This window comes from Balaenoptera ricei, chromosome 15 (assembly GCF_028023285.1).
Source record: "Balaenoptera ricei isolate mBalRic1 chromosome 15, mBalRic1.hap2, whole genome shotgun sequence".
NCBI lineage: Eukaryota > Metazoa > Chordata > Mammalia > Artiodactyla > Balaenopteridae > Balaenoptera > Balaenoptera ricei.
Window position 1 is genome coordinate 34,278,109 of NC_082653.1, and position 20,326 is coordinate 34,298,434.

At 40.5% G+C, this 20,326-nt stretch overlaps 1 pseudogene; it reads right to left on the bottom strand.

Annotated features, from left to right (window-relative positions):
• Positions 1 to 229: 229 nt before the first annotated feature.
• On the bottom strand, positions 230 to 17,855 carry LOC132349846 (pyridoxal kinase-like; annotated as a pseudogene).
• Positions 17,856 to 20,326: the final 2,471 nt, after the last annotated feature.

A 20,326-nucleotide genomic window follows, 5' to 3' on the forward strand; every position in this document is an offset into this window, starting at 1 on the left:
CCCATTAGCATACGTCTGTGCTTGCTCACTATGTCTGATTAGACCCCCCCCCTCCCTCCCATCCCCAAGTGGATAACTAGGCAAATCTCTTCTTCTTTTTTTTTTTTTCTCGTGAATGAAAGAAATGTCAAATTTTGGTCACAGCTCTAAAGCAGACGTTACATTTTTCACAAGGATGGAAATGGAGACACCTAATGCTGGGCATTAAGGAGATGGGTTCACACGGCCCTCACAGCACTATGGTCTGGACGATGATCTCTGGGTTCTTGATGTCCTTCTTGCTCTGGACAGTCCTCAGCTACAGCTGGGCTGGGCTGGGCTTCAGTCCTTCCCCAGCCTTGGCTTTTGCATACTTGATGGTCTGCTGCAGAACATGGTGCATGGCCAACACGGTATTTTCACAGGCCACCTTGAGACTGTTGAGGTGCTTGTGCATCCATGCCAAAAGCACGGCAGTGAAGAGGTCCCCGGTGCCTATGAAGACTGTGTCCACCTTGCACATCTCCATGTGGATGCTCTGCATCATCACAGTGCCGTCAGGGGTCTGGGTCCTCTGGCTCCCTGGCATGATGCCCCTCAGGGGTGGCAGGTCTGAGCTTGTGATGACCACCATGTCAGGGCCCATTAAGTGCAGCACGTCCATCACTCACTGCTAAGTCTTCTTCCTGGCTGTGGATCTTTCTCCAGCTCAGCAACTCAGCCTCAAATTGGTTAGGGGTTATGATGTCTGCAACTGGCATGACCTCCTCTCTGTAAACTAGAAGAAGGTCCTCAGGGAGGTAGATGGAACCTTCTCTGTTCCACTTGTCTCCCATCATGGGGACATACACGACCAAGAGACTGGAGTTCTGCTGCTTCAGCTCCTTCCTGGTGTCCACCACCATGGCCAGGAAGAACTTGTCTTGCATGTAACCTGTGAGCACATAGTCATATTTGTTCATGTTGTTCAGCTCCAGCCCGTCATACAGCTCGTAGAGCTCATCTGAGTTCAGCGCTTGGCCATTCCAGTGCAAGTAGCCTGTGTGGTTTGAAAACTGGACAGAGTTCACTACATCAATCTTGAACCCCAAAACCTGTAGCGGGAGCGTGGTCGCCTGGTTGCCCACTTAGCCACAGATGACATGGCTCTGAATGGAGAGCACCTGGCAATCTTCCTCCTTGCCAGGTCTGCCTCAGTGGCAGGGCCGGGCAGGGTCAGTGTCTCCCCCGCATGCTGGGGCTGTGCTCCACTTGGCTCCAGCTGCACTCAGGCTCCGCTCTGCTGCAGCCCTGCTCAGTGCAGGCACTCTGCTTGAACGATGGGCCACCTCCCTCTTAGGCAAATCTCTATACATGTATAAACAACAAAAAAAAGGAAGCCTAACACTGAGGGACATGATGGACCCAGGGCAGGCAGCAACTACCCTGGCATTGAGGGACAAATATTTTGCTCATCAGTGCTTTCTATTGAAAGATTTGCAATCAGAAGGGAGAAATAATGGAAGGAAATGTTCATATATTGAGGTATGGGAACGTCTGGTTTCTGGATTATACATGATTTGACTTAAATTTTATGTTAACCTAAACAGCCTGTTTGTGGTCTATTGAACATACATTGTACATCTGCTTTAATCATTAAAGAAAAGAGTACATTGACTAGAAGTAAAGAATGTCCACATTAACAATAAAGATTAAATGCCTCTCTTCCTGTGATGCCAATGCTGGTATTCCTTCAGTGATAAGACTGCCTTCCTAGGTGTCAAGGACATACTGACTTGCTGTGTATGTGCTGATCTGTTTATTTTTGAAACCTTGAAAGGATAGTATCCCTGACTTGTTTGATGTTCTTTGTTCTGACAAGATGTACAACTGTGCTGAAAACCATGCTTCTTCAGAGCAGTTCCTCAGATTAATCTAAGAGGCTGTCTCCCCGACCATAGTCCTCAATTTGGGCCAAATAAAACTCTTTTATTTTCCTATTATAGATTTTTTATTGATTATTTTTGAAGACATCTGTGTGAGAGCTGAAACAAGAAGGCAGACTTCTGCTTTGCTCCACCTCAGCTGGGCACAAGCATGTTAGAGATGACTCAAATTTTTTGTTGTCTACCACAAAAGCACCTTGAGTATTAATTCTGGAGTTAAAATAAATTTTAGCTAGTAGACAAATTCACAAATATGGAACCATCGAGTAGTGAGGCTCCACTGTATAGAGATATGGACTTAACACCCAGGAGAAAGAGCTAAAAGAATTAAAAATAGTTGCCTCTGGGAACAGGACACTGGATGGCAAGGAGTGAGGTATGGGACTGTTGCTTTTAATCAAGTATAAATTTTAATTTGTTAACAAATTTAAAATGAATAACTTTTCAAAAATATTTTAAACCACTCCTTCTTCCATGACTTCTTCTCCCCTTCTTCCAGGCTAGTGGAAAATGTAATCCATCATTATTGGGTTTCACTTCCCTGACCTCCAGCATCTCAAGAAGATCCTGAGATTATTTTAGAAAAGGCAGAGCTTTCTGGAAGGGGTGTCTGGACTCCAGTCTCACTGGTCTCTAAAAATTTGTCTTCTCTAAGTACTTACTTGAAAGAAATGTCTCTCTTTTTCTGAGCCCAGCTTGAGACTGGGTCTTGCCCTGTGGCTTCCAGGGCCACAATGAATACCTCTCTTGCATTTTTCAGGGAAGAGGATGGTTCTTGGGAAGGGGGTGGGGGCAGATGGCAACCTCAGCTTCTCAGTGGGAATTGCAAATGACAGTTGTTTCCAATCCTTGACCACTGGGAAGGGTAAATTCAAGCTTGCAGTTTCCTGAGTCATGAAGGCAACATTTAGCCTTTTGGTGAGCACTATCTGTGTCCCAGACACAGAGTCTAGTTCTTTGTATGCATTATGTTACTTAATCCTCACAACCTAAGGGGACATTTTACAGATGAGGAAACTGAAGCTTAGGGAGCTTAAGCAATTTGCTCAAGGTCACCCAGCTACTAAGTGGCAAACTTGGGATTTGAACTTGTATCTGGTTAACTCTCAAACCAATGCTCTCAACAGCTCACAATACTATTGGCACACACATGCAGTGTTCCTTTTGCAAATTTCCAATTCTACTTAGTTTTGATAGGTTGAATTTCTGGCAGCTTCTGAGAGTTTATTGCCATTTATGAGGACTTTATCTTGGCAGGATGGTTTCCTTAGAGTCCACCGAGGAAGGTGTGTTTTTTATTGCTTCTCACTTTGTTTAGACTGTTCCTTCCATCTGTACTGCCTTCCCTGACCCTTTCTTTGTGTATAATTCCTACCCAGCCTCTAAGAACTAGCACTGTAGGTGGTGAGGCTGTGGGAAGCACAGGTGGAGGAAGGAGAAATTTTAACCTTGAATGAAGATTGACATTTAAATTTTTACCTGGAACTGGACTATCTCTTACCAAACTGAGATTTTTTTTTAAAAAGGACCAGTGGTGTTGGGAGCACTTTTCATGATCTAAGAGGGCCCAGATGTTTTATAAAAGTTGCCCTGATTTTCATCCAAGGAGGGAAAAATTAATACCCCTTCTCACATCAACAGACAGAATGGGAAACAAATAAAATAGTTAAAAAAAATTATGCTGCATGAGTCTTGCTTAGTTATTGTACTAATAATGCATATATTTATATAATACTTAACATGATTGCAAGCTTTCTACTGTTTGGATAAATACAATTTATTTTAAACCATTAAATCTACTGTTTTGAATTGTCTCAGTTTCCCCCCAATTTAAGACTATGCTGGACATCTTGCTAAATTTTTGTTCATGTATGTAAAAATTTAAAGGGTTTTGGTATGATTGCAATTTTTTTTGACAGAATATTCTCTCCAGCAATATATCAGAGCTCCTCTAAGATTATTATGCATTGTTACTATCACTGTCCTGTATTAAATATTGTGCTCTACTAGGCCCTTGGGATACCTGCCTTTGACACTCAACTGAAATAGCAAGGGACATATGGCAACAATATAATAATGATAATGTGTGTGTTTATTATTTTACAGTTTCATTTACCTTAATAAATGAACAGTTTCATGTACCTTTCACATTCAAGGCTTCTCAAACTATACTGTGCAGATGAATCATTTGGGTATCTTGTTAAGATGCAAATTCTGACTCAGTGGGTCTGTGTTGGGGCCTGAGAACCTGCATTCCAGCAAACTCCCAGATGATACTGATGCCACTGGTCTCAAGACTACATTGTGAATAACTAGTCTTTGTTCATCTTAATTCCTGTGATAATCTAACGAATAACAAAAACCTCAGGTTAAGTAATTTGTCTTCAGTCCTGACAATGCAGCTTCTTTCAGTCATTCATTTGTTCACTCACTCACTCCTTCAGGCACTGTGGAGACTGCAGCCAGTGAAACCAAGCCCCACCTTTGTGGGACTTGTCTTCTAGTGGAGAAGACCGACTATAGGTGAGTAAATAAATAAATACAAATAAAACAATTTCAGGTAATAAAAGTGTTTACAAAGGAAAATAAAGCAGGGCAAGAGATTGACTATTAACAGGGGTCTTCTGGATCTAAAGTTTATTCCCTATACTCGTTGATTAAAGATATGGCCTTCACTATTGCATAACACTTCGTAGGTCATGTTTTGCTATCAAACCTCTTCCCCCTACTTAGTTTTCACAATATCCCTGTGATAAGTTTAGGCAAGGATTCCACACAATCCAGCTGGTGAACCATTCAAACTTCTTGAACTAAAATACAGAGGGAGAGAGGCACTCTCCTTAAATAAAAGGTACTGTAAAAGGTCTTTTGTTTTCATTTGAGTTGACAAAGGGACCCTTGGCCTCTTCTTGCCAGTCTCACTCATCGAGGTCGAAGGGGAAGGGAGATGGGAGAGATGACTGCTTGTGTGTGTGTGTGTGTGTGTGTGTGTGTGTGTGTGTATGTGTGTGTGTGTGCACCACACTCAATCCATTTGTCTTGGAAGACTGCGTCTAGCTGTTAGGATATTTTGGTTGTAGGCAACATAAAGCAATTCTGTCTTAAAAGGGTAAACAAATAAAATTGAAAGATATGGTTAGGTAGGTATAGTTCACAGAATCAGGGAAAAGCTCCCCATTAGACTTTGGAAAGCACAGAAACCATGGCAGATCAGGGATCTAAGGAGTCCCTTTAGGCTTCTCTATTCAGATGAATGGGCTCCATATGGTTTCAGACACATATGGCTTTGTGTCTGTTAGGGGTTGAATTGTATCCTGCCAAAAGATATGTTGAAGTCCTAGAACCCAATACCTGCAAAAGTGATCTTATTGGGAAGTAGGGTCTTTGCAGATGTATTCAAGTTAAGACGAGGTCATACTGGAGTAGTGTGGCCAATCCAATATGGCTGGTCCCCTTATTAGAGGAGAAGTGACAGAGACATGTGGGGAGAAGACGGCCACTGACAATGGAGTCAGAGAGTGGAGTGACACATCTAAAACCCAAGGGATGCCAAGGATTGCCAGCAAACACCAGAAGATAGACGAGGCAAGGATGGATTCTCCCCTACAGATTTCAGAGAGAGCATGGCTCTGTCAACAACTTGATTTCAAAATTCTAGCCTCCAGAATTGTGAGACAAAAAATTTCTGTTGTTTTAAGCCATTCAGTTTGTGGTACTTTGTTATGGCAGCCCTAGGAAACAAATACAATGTTTTTCTGCTCCAGGTTCAAACTCCAAGGAGCAAACATCTGAGTAGCCCAGCTTATGCCATGTGCACACTCATGAGATCATATTTGGAGGGGTTGGCGGTTCTTCAAAGGGTAAATAGATGCTGTTGCCAGGAGTAGGGAGAATGGGTGAGGGCAGCAAAATAAGGATATGCACCTGGTATGAACCCATGTGTGCTGTTGGAGCCTCATGACCTGAGATGGGGGTGGAGGAGTGATTTAGGAATGTTCAGGCCACTTCCTTGGGTTGCTCCAAACCCTGGTGGTGTTTCTGTGAGCTCTTCCTGACTGGAGCAAATTCAAACCTCTTTACAAATTGAACATTATCACAAGGATCTTGATAACTATACTGAAATTTTCCATTTTTTAAATCACCCACCCACATATGCACCAACCCAACCATTTATCTGTTTACCCACCCATCCATCCACTCGTTGACCTACGCACCCTTCTCATCACTGCTAACTGATCTATATGCTTATCCACTCATCTTCTACTCTACCACCTGTTCATCTAACTATCCATAAATCAGCACCTACGTCTGTCAGGCAATATTCTTTTTTTTTTTTTTTTTCATTTTTTGGCCACACTGCACACCTTGTGGGAGCTTAGTTCCCTGGCTAGGGATCGAACCCAGGTCCATGGCAGTGAAGGCACCGAGTATTAACTACTGGACCGCCAGGGAATTCCCCATTAGGCAATGTTCTTCAGTTCTTTCATTCATTCACTCATTCATTCAACAAATCAATCAGTATTTGTTGAGTGCCTCCTCTGTGCCAGACAATGTTCTAGGTGCTGGAGATAAAGCAATGAATAATAAGATATGGTCTCTGCCCTCATGGAGTTTGCAATATTGTTGTAAATGTAGGTGTTAAACCAATAACTAGGAAGACAATATGTGAGGCAACTTCTCCTTCTGTCGTAATTCTTTTTCCCCTGATGCCTCTCTCTGTTTAGTGTGTATGGAAAACTTTGACTTTGGAAAATTTACAGAGCATATAGCATAGGCAGATGACTGGATTGGAGAAAAGGAACATCACTTCCTGAGGTGAGTGAGATTGAAGTCCAACTAGACTCTAAGCTCCTGGAGGGCAAGAAGAGTGTATATTTTAATTCATCACTTTTTCCCAGGACTTGTCACAGAGAAGGCACCAAGCAAACATTTGCTAAATGATAAAGAGGGCAAATATTTACTCTGTAATTTCCTGAGTTTTGACCCTTTGAAATATTTTTTTTTCTGATTCCGGCACTTTCAAGATCATAGTTTATTTATTACTTCAGATAAAAAGATAGTATACATATTAGGGAATCCCTTAAAATTCAACTCTAGAATTATACAGCATCTATAACTTTTGCACTGAATGTTAACCGAAAAAATCTCTAAACACCTGAAAGCCCCACTAGTAACATGAACTATGGTAATAAAAAATTTGACATTTAATTTGTTCAATATATAGTATTTACATTATGAAACCAATGGTGATACGATAAACAGTGATAAAGAAATAGTAAAAATAAACTTTACAAAGTTTTATATTCTTACAATATGCTAATTATCATAATTGTATATAAAAATAAAACATAGCAGAGTTTTCTGTTACAAAATTCTTAATTACCTGAGTTGTAGTCATTACTTGCTAACGATTTACATGCAACAATTGCTAGTACTGACATTTGATTTTTTTCCCCCCAAAAAGTGTGAGTAGATATTTATTTAAGAGCAGACATTAATTTACTTGTGGATAGAAAAAGATAAAACTGTACTCAAGATTAGTACTGGTCACAAACCTCTTCTCTATAGAAATGATAAAAATAGTAAGACCGAAAAAAATTCCTGAAAGAAGATGCATAGGCAAAGAGTACCATGAATGGCACAGCTCAAAAAATCTTGGGACCAATTAGACACACATCTTTTCTCTCTCCTTCAATGATGAGAGGTCTATTCTGCCATCAAATTATAATAACTGTAGCAAGTAAGGGATACCAGGTGTACAATTAATTAAACCTTGCAAAATACTAAGATGGGCAGGGGTGGCCAGAAGAAGGAACAATTTCCATATAATTCAAACTATATACAACATAACTAGAATGGGAGCTCATCCCAAACTGGCTGTGTGAAACAATTGGACTTTTATGATTTAATAGTTAAAATTATAACAAGTGTAATAATACAATAGATTTACATGGGAAGCAAGAGCCAAGGGGCACTTTATATTATTTACTGTGTATTTCAGCTTAAAAATAATTTTGCTAAGTATACATCTCAACTGAGGTCTATGTATAAAATGTACTAATAGATACAGATATTTACCTTTGGTGACTTAAAGGCCTTTTTGTGATTTCTGTCTGAATTGCAGACAGAATGCTAGATGTACATGCACATGTGGAAAAACTCAACCTGAGGTAATCCAAAAGATATGCATGTGAGGAGCCTGGAGGTACTCTGACAGTCAAAGCACACCAGAACCCAAACAGGCAACAGTGAGGATGGCAACAAGGAATGGAATGCCAGTATGGCAGAAAGAGGAAGACCAGCAGAATCCTGCATACATACACAAAAGAAAAAGCCACTCACCATTTCATAAAACAAAAGCCAATTATAGTGTGGGAAGTGCAAACTGCAGAAAACCAGAAGTCCACAGAAGAAAAACAACTGGCTCCTGTGAGAGAAAGGAGGACGCTTGGTTCTGAGCAGGGTCACTTGGTGAAGGCTGTCACCGTTGCCCACAGCACCTCGTTGGTGCTGGCCTTCAGACACTCCACCTCAGAGACCCTTAGAAATATTTAAAGACAATATTTAAAAAAAAAGAAATTAGGGTAGACCTTAAGTAATATTTTTACAGATTTCTGTAGCTGTTCTATCTCCATTGTATAGATAAAAAAAACATCCCAGGAAACTGAGAGGAAATATAGACAAAATGATTCAGAATAGACAATTCAAAAATGATTGTACTTTAAGGACTCCCAAAGAGCAAAAATAAATGCTAGGAAAATCATTCTCAGCATTGTGAAGCTTGGCAGGACTCAGACAAAAAAACTTATTTCAGTATATTTTCAACATATGTTATAATGCTTTTAAAAATGCATTTTTCTCGATTATAAAATGCATGTCAGTGGTAGAAGATGTAGAATGGAGAGCCCCACGGGGAGCCTCACACTCTCCTCCTCAGAGGATCACCTGAGTTCTTCCATCCCCTTTTTGGGAGAGTTCCTGAATGAAAGCCAAGCTGTTCCTATGCTCCTCTGACAGTCCTTTACTGAGGAGACACCAAAGGGCAATAAGAGGGAATTTTATGGCACCGCTGGTAAGTGGTGCCTTCAGTCCAGCTGCTTGGGACCCAGCTGGGAGAAGTTGAGACAGGTGGCCACACCAGGGATATTAACAAATGGAGATTCTAGGTTTGAGAAGGTTCCCTCCATCTATTTCCAATTGAGGTGATCAGGTAGCAGTGGGGAGGATGGAAGTGAGAGAACACAGCACGTCACACCTGCCAGCTGCTGAGTCTTTGGAAGTCTCTTTATAATTTCATTTATTTATTTTTACTAAAGTATAGTTGATTTACAATATTATGTTAGTTTCAGGTGTACAACACAGTGATTCAGTTTTTAGAGGTTACACTCCATTTATAGTTATTATAAAATAATGACTATATTCTTTGCGATGTATAATACATCCTTGTAGCTTATTTATTTTATACGTAGTAGTTTGTACTTAATCCCCTACTCCAATCTTGTCCCTCTCCCCCCTGGTAAACACTAGTTTGTTCTCTATATCTGTCAGTCTGTTATATTCATCCATTAAAAATTTTTTTAGATTCCACATATAAGTGATAACATACAGTATATTTGTCTTTCTCTGTCTGACTTTTTTCACTTAGCATAATACTGTCCAGGTCCATCCATGTTGCTGCAAATGAATTTTTTTTATGGTTGAGTAGTATTCCACTGTGTATATATACCACATCTTCTTTATCCATCATCTGTTGATGGGCACTTAGGTTGCTTCCATACCTTGGCTATTATAAATAATGCTGCTATGAACATTGGGGTGCATATAACTTTGGAAGTCTATTAGTTAAAATCCCAGAAACACACAAAATGTTATCCATAAGCCGCTATCCAGAAATGATAAACTTGTTAATATTTTGATGTAAGTTTCTTTAGTCATTTTTTTCTGTCTCTATATAGAAAAATATTTTTGACAATAATAAGGTTCATATATACACTGTTTTATAAACTGCCTCTACCATCTAAAGGATTAATGTATAATACATTATGTATTAATGTATTTTTTTCCCATTAAATATTACTAGTCAATGGATATTTGTTTACTACCTGGCCCTACTATGCTACTTGCTGTGGGATTTTTTTTTTTTTAATAGATTTATTTATTTATTTTTGGCTGCATTGGGTCTTTGCTGCTGTTCATGGGCTTTCTCTAGTTGCGGTGAGTGGGGGCTAATCTTCAGTGTGGTCCACAGGCTTCTCATGGTGGTGGCTTCTCTTGTTGAGGAGCAGAGGCTCGAGGTGCACGGGCTTCAGTAGATCTGGCATAGAGGCTTAATAGTTGTGGAGCAGGGGCTTAGTTGTTCCACAGTATGTGGGATCTTCCGGGACCAGGGCTCGAACCCATGTCCCCTGTATTGGCAGTAGGATTCTTTTATATATATATATATATATATATATATATATATATATATATATATATATATATATATATATTTATGTTCAGATTTTCTTTTATTTATTTTTTTATACAGCAGGTTCTTATTAGTCATCCATTTTATACACATCAGTTTATACATGTCAATCCCAATGTCCCAATTCATCACACCCCCACACCCCTCCCCCATGCCGCTTTCCCCCCTTGGTGTCCATATGTTTGTTCTCTACATCTGTGTCTCCATTTCTGCCCTGCAAACCGGTTCATCTGTACCATTTTTCTAGGTTCCACATATATGCGTTTATATACGATATTTGTTTTTCTCTTTCTGACTTACTTCACTCTGTATGACAGCCTCTAGATCCATCCACGTTTCTACAAATGACCCAATTTCGTTACTTTTTTATGGCTGAGTAATACTCCATTGTATATATGTACCACATCTTCTTTATCCATTTGTCTGTTGATGGGCATTTAAGTTGCTTCCATGACCTGGCTATTGTAAAAAGTGCTGCAATGAACATTGGGGTGTATGTGTCTTTTTGAATTATGGTTTTCTCTGGGTATATGCTCAGTAGCAGGATTGCTGGGTCATATGGTAATTCTATTTTTAGTTTTTTAAGGAACCTCCATACTGTTCTCCAGAGTGGCTGTATCAATTTACATTCCCACCAACAGTGCAAGAGGGTTCCCTTATCTCTACACCCTCTCCAGCATTTGCTGTTTGTAGATTTTCTGATGATGCCCATTCTAACTGGTGTGAGGTGATACCTCATTGTAGTTTTGATTTGCATTTCTCTAATAATTAGTGATGTTGACCAGCTTTTCATATGCCTCTTGGCCATCTGTATGTCTTCCTTTGTGAAATGTCTATTTAGGTCTTCTGCCCATTTTTGGATTGGGTTGTTTGTTTTTTTAATATTGAGCTGCATGTGTTGTTTATATATTTTGGAGATTAATCCTTTGTCCGTTGATTCATTTGCAAATATTTTCTCCCATTCTGAGGGTTGTCTTTTCGTCTTTTTTATGGTTTCCTTTGCTGTGCAAAAGCTTTTAAATTTCATTAGGTGACATTTGTTTATTTTTTGTTTTTATTTCCATTACTCTAGGAGGTGGATCAAAAAAGATCTTGCTGTGATTTATGTCAAAGAGTGTTCTTCCTATGTTTTCCTCTAAGAGTTTTATAGTGTCTGGTCTTACATTTAGGTCTTTAATCCGTTTTGAGTTTATTTTTGTATATGGTGTTAGGGAGCGTTCTAATTTCATTCTTTTACATGTAGCTGTCCAGTTTTCCCAGCACCACTTATTGAAGAGACTGTCTTTTCTCCATTGTATATCCTTGCCTCTTTGTCATAGATTAGTTGACCATAGGTGCATGGGTTTATCTCTAGGCATTCTATCCTGTACTATTGATCTATATTTTTGTTTTTGTGCCAGTACCATATTATCTTGATTACTGTAGCTCTGTAGTATAGTCTGAAGTCAGGGAATCTAATTCCTCCAGCTCCTTTTTTTTCCCTCAAGACTGCTTTGGTTATTCAGGGTCTTTTGTGTCTCCATACAGATTTTAAGATTTTTTGTTCTAGTTCTGTAAAAAATGCCATTGGTAATTTGATAGGGATTGCATTGAATCTGTAAATTGCTTTGGGTAGTATAGTCATTTTCACAATATTGATTCTTCCAATCCAAGAACATGGTATATCTCTCCATCTGTTGGTATCATCTTTAATTTCTTTCATCAGTGTCTTATAGTTTTCTGCATACAGGTCTTTTGTCTCCCTAGGTATGTTTATTCCTAGGTATTTTATTCTTTTTGTTGCAGTGTAAATGGGAGTGTTTCCTTAATTTCTCTTTCCGATTTTTCATCATTAGTGTATATGAATGCAAGAGATTTCTGTGCATTAATTTTGTATCCTGCACCTTTACCAAATTCATTGATTAGCTCTAGTAGTTTTCTGGTGGCATCTTTAGGATTCTCTATGTATAGTATCATGTCATCTGCAAACAGTGACAGTTTTACTTCTTCTTTTCCAATATGGATTCCTTTTATTTCTTTTTCTTCTCTGATTGCCATGGCTAGGACTTCCAAAACTATGTTGAATAATAGTGGTGAGAGTGGACATCCTTGTCTTGTTCCTGATCTTAGAGGAAATGCTTTCAGTTTTTCACTATTGAGAATGATGTTTGCTGTGGGTTTGTAATATATGGCCTTTATTATGTTGAGGAAGGTTCCCTCTTTGCCCACTTTCTGGAGATTTGAGGTAGGTTCTCTCTATGAACACTTTTTGGAGAGTCTTTATCATAAATGGGTGTTGAATTTTGTCAAAAGCTTTTTCTGCTTCTATTGAGATGATCATATGGTTTTTCTTCTTCAATATGTTAATATGGTGTGTTACATTGATTGATTTGTGTATATTGAAGCATCCTTGCATCCCTGGGATAAATCCCACTTGATCATGGTGTATGATTCTTTTAATGCATTGTTGGATTCTGTTTGCTAGTATATTGTTGAGGATTTTTGTATCTATATTCATCAGTGATATTGGTCTGTAATTTTCATTTTTTGTAGTATCTTTGGCTGGTTTTGGTATCAGGGTGATGGTGGTCTCATAGAATGAGTTTGGGAGTGTTCCTTCCTCTGCAATTTTGTGGAAGAGTTTGAGAAGGATGGGTGTTAGCTATTCTCTAAATGTTTGATAGAATTCACCTGTGAATCCATCTGGTCATGGACTTCTTTTTGTTGGAAGACTTTTAATCACAGTTTCAATTTCAGGGCTTGTGATTGGTCTGTTCATATTTTCTATTTCTTCTTGGTTCAGTCTTGGAAGGTTATACCTTTCTAAGAATTTGTGCATTTCTTCCAGGTTGTCCAGTGTATTGGCATAGAGTTGCTTGTAGTAGTCTCTTAGGATGCTTTGTATTTCTGTGGTATCTGTTGTAACCTCTCCTTTTTCATTTCTAATTTTATTGATTTGAGTCCTCTCTCTCTTTTTCATGATGAGTCTGGCTAATGGCTTATCAATTTTGTTTATCTTCTCAAAGAACCAGCTTTTACTTTTATTGATCTTTGCTATTGTTTTCTTTGTTTCTATTTCATTTATTTCTGCTCTGATATTTATGATTTCTTTGCTTCTGGTAACTTTGGGTTTTGTTTGTTCTTCTTTCTCTAGTTGCTTTAGGTGTAAGGTTAGATTGTTTATTTGAGGTTTTTCTTGTTTCTTGGTAGAGGTAGGCTTGTATAGCTATAAACTTCCCTCTTAGAACTGCTTTTGCTGCATCCCATAGGTTTTGTATTGTCGTGTTTTCATTGTCATTTGTCTCTAGGTATTTTTTACTTCCTCTTTGATTTCTTCAGTGATCTCTTGGTTATTTAGTAATGTATTGTTTAGCCTCCATGTGTTTGTGTTTTTTACGTTTTTTCCCTGTAATTGATTTCTAATATCATAGCTTTGTGGTCAGAAAAGATGCTTGATATGATTTCAATTTTCTTAAATTTACAGAGCCTCGATTTGTGACCCAAGATGTGATCTAGCCTGGAGAATGTTCCATGCGCACTTGAGAAGAAGATGTAATCTGCTGTTTTTAGATGGAATGTCCTATAAATATCAATTAAATCTCTCTGGTCTATTGTGCTTAAAGCTTGTGTTTCCTTATTAATTTTCTGTTTGGATGATCTGTCCATTGGTGTAAGTCAGGTGTTAAGGTCCCCCACTATTATTGTGTTACTGTCGATTTCCTCTTTTATAGATTTAGCAGTTGCCTTATGTATTGAGGTGCTCCTATGTTGGGTGCTTATATATTTATAATTGTTATATCTTCTTCTTGGATTGATCCCTTGATCATTATATAGTGTTCTTCTTTGTCTCTTGTAATAGTCTTTATTTTAAAGTCTATTTTCTCTGATACGAGTATTGCTACTCCAGCTTTCTTTTGATTTCCATTTGCATGGAATATCTTTTTCCATCCCCTCACTTTCAGTCTGTATGTGTCCCTAGGTCTGAAGTGGGTCTCTTGTAGACAGCATATATATGGGTCTTGTTTTTGTATCCATTCAGCAAGCCTGTGTCTTTTGGTTGGAGCATTTAATCCATTCACGTTTAAGGTAATTATTGATATGTATGTCCCTATGACCATTTTCTTAATTGTTATGGGTTTGTTTTTGTAGGGCCTTTTCTTCTCCTGTGTTTCCCACTTAGAGAAGTTCCTTTAGCATTTGTTGTAGAGCTGGTTTGGTGGTGCTGAATTCTCTTAGCTTTTGCTTGTCTGTAAAGCTTTTGATTTCTCCATCAAATCTAAATGAGATCCTTGCCGGGTAGAGTAACCTTGGTTTTAGGTTCTTCCCTTTCATCACTTTAAGTATATCATGCCATTCCCTTCTGGTTTGTAGAGTTTCTGCTGAGAAATCAGCTGTAAACCTTATGGGAGTTCTCTTGTATGTTATTTGTCATTTTTCCCTTGCTGCTTTCAATAATTTTCCTTTGTCTTTAATTTTTGCCAATTTGATTGCTATGTGTCTCGGTGTGTTTCTCCTTTGTTTTACCCTGTATGGGACTCGCTGTGCTTCCTGGACTTGGGTGGCTATTTCCTTTCCCATGTTAGCGAAGTTTTCAACTATAATCTCTTCAAATATTTTCTCTGGTCCTTTCTCTCTGTCTTCTTCTTCTGAGACCCCTATAATGTGAATGTTGTTGCATTTAATGTTGTCCCAGAGGTCTCTTAGGCTGTCTTCATTTCTTTTCATTCTTTTTTCTTTAGTCTGTTCTGCAGCAGTGAATTCCACCATTCTGTCTTCCAGGTCACTTATCCGTTCTTCTGCCTCAGTTATTCTGCTGTTGATTCCTTCTAGTGTAGTTTTCATTTCAGTTATTGTATTGTTCATCTCTGTTTGTTTGTTCTTTAATTCTTCTAGGTCTTTGTTAAACATTTCTTGCATCTTGTCGATCTTTGCCTCCATTCTTATTCTGAGGTCCTGGATCATCTTCACTATCATTATTCTGAATTCTTTTTCTGGAAGGTTGCCTATCTCCACTTCATTTAGTTGTTTTTCTGGGGTTGTATCTTGTTCCTTCATCTGGTATATAGCCCTCTGCCTTTTCATCTTGTCTATCTTTCTGTGAATGTGGTTTTTGTTCCACAGGCTGCAGGATTGTAGTTCTTCTTGCTTCTGCTGTCTGTCCTCTGGTGGATGAGGCTATCTAAGAGACTTGATGGGAGGAACTGGTGGTGGGTAGAGCTGACTGTTGCTCTGGTTGGTAGAGCTCAGTAAAACTTTAATCCACTTGACTGTTGATGGGTGGGGCTGGGTTCCCTACCTGTTGGTTGTTTGGTCTGAGGCAACCCAACACTGGAAACTACTTGGGCTCTTTGGTGGGGCTAATGACAGACTCTGGGAGGGCTCACGCCAAGGAGTACTTCCCAGAACTTCTGCTTCCAGTGTCCTTGTCCCCACGGTGAAACAGAGCCACCCCCGCCTCTGCAGGAGACCCTCCAACACTAGCAGGTAGGTCAGTTTCAGTCTCCCCCGGGGTCACTGCTTCTTCCCCTGGGTCCCGACGCGCACACTAATTTGTGTGTGCTCTCCAAGAGTGGAGTCTCTGTTTCCCCCAGTCCTGTCAGTGTCCTGCAGTCAATTCCCACTGGGCTTCAAAGTCTGATCCTCTAGGAATTCCTCCTCCTGTTGCCGGACCCCCAGGTTGGGAAGCCTGACATGGGGCTCAGAACCTTCACTCCAGTGGGGGGACTTCTGTGGTATAAGTGTTTGCCAGTCTGTGACTCACCCACCCAGCAGCTATGGGATTTGATTTTACTGTGATTGTGCCCCTCCTACCGTCTCACTGTGGCTTCCCCTTGGTCTTTGGATGTGGGGTATCTTTTCTGGTGAGTTACAGTCTCTTTCTGTCAATGATTGTTCAGCAGTTAGTTGTGATTCTGGTGTTCTCACAAGAGGGAGTGAGAACACGTCCTTCTACTCTGCCATCTTGAACCAATCGGCAGGAGTATTCTTAACCACTGCACCACCAGGGACGTCCCTTGATGAGGGATTTTAAAGATGTATTAATTAGAGTTTCTAGCACCAAGGAGATTACAGTTTAACTAATAAGAAGACATAAAATAGGTATAGTAATAAAATAGCCAAATAATATGACAGCATTAGAAGAGTCCACACATCACAGTTTGGGGAAGATTTTTTGTTGATGGGGATATAGAATCAGAAGACTTGAAATTATCTCAACAATGTTGTTCACTAAATGAATTTGCCACACAATCATTTTCAGTCTCCTCATCTATAAAATGGGAATAAGGATAAAAACAATAATACCTACTCTGAGAGGTTGCTTTGGGGTAAAATAACAACAATAACTTTAGTAATAGAAGTAGAAGGCACTTATACAGATCTTACCATGTGCTGAGTACTGTTCTAAGAATTTAATATACTAGCCAACCAAACATCATGGCAGCCTTAAGTAAAGAACTGTAATTATCCCCATTTTATAGATGAGGAAATGGAAGCACAAAGAAGCTAAATAACTGGCCCAACATCATACAGTTTAGAAGGGGCAAAGTGGGCTTTGAACCCAGGCAGTTTAGCTTTGTGTTGACTATGTATCTGAAAGAGGTTTTGCAACTGGAAAATGCTTTATAAATGGTATTATAAATTTTACTGTAAATAAAAAGTTCTAAATGAGAGCCCCTGGGCTGTTAGAACTGTAGGTTTCTTTTTATTTTTTGACCACACTGCATGGCTTGTGGGATCTCAGTTCCCTGAACCCAGGCTGCGGCAGCGAAAGCCTGGAATCCTAATGACTAGGCTACCAGGGAACTCCCAGAACTGTGGGTTTCAATGCAAGAGGTTTCCCTGGTGGCACAGTGGTTAAGAATCCGCCTGCCAATGCAAGGGATATGGGTTTGAGCCCTGGTCCGGGAAGATCCCACCTGCCACGGAGCAACGAATCCCGTGCGCCACAATTACTGAGCCTGCACTCTAGAGTACGCGAGCCACAACTACTGAAGCCCGTGTGCCACAACTACTGAAACCCATGCACCTAGAGCCTGTGCTCTGCAACAAGAGAAGCCACCACAATGAGGAGCCCGTGCACTGCAACAGAGTAGCCCCTGCTCTCAGCAACTAGAGAAAACCCGCATGCAGCAATAAAGACCAACACAGCCAAAAATTAAATAAACGAATAAATAACTAAATTAAAAAAAAAAAGGAGGGGTTGGGGAAGGCTTCTGGAAGGCATGGCCCTTTGAAATGGGAGCAATGTCTCCGTTTTGAAATCAGCTGCTGTCTGTGTCTTTCACTAGTCTCAAGAGTGAAATCAGAAAGTGAAGAGACCATCTGAAACAAGGACAAAAGGAGTATGTTGGTCATAACTGAGATGTCGAGAGGCATGGCTGGACCTGGGATTTCATCAGAGCCCTGTCTCTTTCTCACCTTGTCTTGGCTCTGTTTCCTTCTGCAATGGTGTTATTCTCAGGCTGATTCAACTTGGTGAAAAGGATGACCTTCACTATGCCCATTATGACTGCACAGTTGGAAATGCTGAAAGTTCTGACAATGTCCTGGGAAGGCTTCCCATCAGTCTGGTGGGAGCAGGTGCCCACTCTTGGGAGGGTGGAACCAGCCTCAAGTGAATCACATGGACTGAGGAGGATTCTTATGGAATGAGAGTGGGATGGGTTCTCCAAAATAATGAGATGCTGGGCAGAAAAAAAATTATGTCTGCTCTCGACTTGCTACTCTGTGTGGTCCATGGGTAAGCAGCATCAGCATCACCTGGGAGTTGCTAGCAATGCAGGTTCTTGTTTCCCATCGCAGAGCCACGGAATCAGAATCTGCATTCTAACAAGATCCCAGGTGATTCCTGTGCCCAGTGAAGTATAAGTGCTGTACAACAGAGTGCTGTTAGAGAGATGTGGTTGATCTCTCTCACTTCTCTTCCATGTGGACTCTGTGAATGTCTAGAGTTGCTACAGTCATGAAAACATCACAACCAGGAAATACAGGAGAAGGGAGGACAAGTAAGGGCAGTGATACCCTTAACTCTTGGCAAGAACCCTCTCCCCTCCCTCAGCTCTCCTCTGGCCTTGTCCATCCCACTGGCTGAGAAGTCCATGGGGCTTAGAGGAGTGCCCCCTGGAGACCACTTCTAGACCCTTTTAGGGCTTCCACTGGGTACATGAGACTCAGGAATTCCCTGCACAACTGGCCCCAAGCATGTTTCTGCCTGGGCTTATTCTCAGCCATTGCACTCTGATCACCCAGGTCCCAGTGCCTCTCCAACCTGCCCTGAGCAGTGCCTCGGGCTGCCCTTCTATGCAGGGTGGATCCACCACAAGTGCGTGCTCCCCTAGGTCTGAGCAGTGGCCCCGGGACCTCACTTTCTTGCAAATGCTGTCCATCTTACTTCTTCTTCTTCCCTTCTCCTCCTACCTCTGAGGCACTTTGGGTTTTTTGGAGGAAGGCAAGAGGAATGATCCAAGGGGGAGAGAACATGGAAGTAGTTTGTGGGGAATTGAATGACTCTATCCCAGGTCTCCAATATTATAACCTACTTCAGTGCACACGTTTTTCTTTGTTTTCATGGACAAATATCCCTTGCCTGGGTTTGGTCATTTCATATCTGCCTGACTTTTTACTTTGGCACTAAATCTTCAATCAGCCAGTCTGTGAAAGAGAAGAGTAGTCCCTGCATCTGGGACTTGGCTTAAGTGTGTACGCATGAGGCCATTATTGTGTGGGACGGAGCCAGGGGAGGGAAAAGTGCATGAGTGGGCTGTTGGCCTGGGCCTAAGGAGATATTAGTCTATAATAGGTGCTCAATAAATGTTTAATTGTGTCCTTCTGTGCTTGTTTCTATCTGCAGCGTTTCTTGGTAGGTAGTCGAAGTGCTTTACCACATAGCTCCCACTAGATGTCACTGTTGTCCTGTTTGCAAATCGTATCTACGTCTTTTCCTCCCGCCCCCGCCCCCATCTTGGTCTGATTTCATTAGATCTAGAACACAAATATGTCCAGTTTTAAGTTAGAGGGCAGATTTTCCTTGAACAATTATCAGAATCCTTGCTTTACTTACATGTTGTCACTGACTTCCTATTACTTTTGTTGTTTTACTTGCTCACACTGGGCATTTGAAGGTCTCTGTAGGTACTTGAAATTTGAATTGAATTGAAAAGAGGGAGTTTCTAGGGATTTGAGGAGGATAGTGTACTCCTACTTTAACTTACTACAGTACTATTTATTTCTAAAAATTAAGTAAATGCCTTGATTCTACCAGCGGTTTTTTTTTTTTTTTTTTAAATATTTATTTATTTACTTATTTTGGCTGCACTGGGTCTTAGTTGCAACCCGCGGGATCTTCATTGCAGTATGTGGAATCTTTACTTGTGGTATGCGGGATCTTTTAGTTGTGACACATGGGCTTCTTAGTTGCGGCACACATGTGGGATCTAGTTCCCTGATCAGAGATCAAACCTGGGCCCGCTGCATTGGGAACGCAGAGCCTTACCCACTGGACCACCAAGGAAGTCCTTCTATCAGGGTTTTTTTTTTTTTTTTTTAAAGACCACCTTCTTCCTCATTTTTTTTTTTTTTAATTAATTTATTTATTTTTATATTTTTATTTTTGGCTGTGTTGGGTCTTCGTTTCTGTGCGAGGGCTTTCTCTAGTTGTGGCAAGCGGGGGCCACTCTTCATCGTGGTGCGGGCCTCTCACTATTGCGGCCTCTCTTGCTGTGGAGCACAATCTCCAGACGCGCAGGCTCAGTAGTTGTGGCTCACGGGCCTAGTTGCTCCGCAGCATGTGGGATCTTCCCAGACCAGGGCTCGAACCCGTGTCCCCTGCATTGACAGGCAGATTCTCAACCACTGCGCTACCAGGGAAGCCCTCTATCAGGGTTTTAAACCAGATCTTAAGCCAAATTCGGTGTGAATTTGAAAAGGAAGAAAAAAAAATCACTAACCTCTAACACAAAAGTAGCATTTCCTTTGA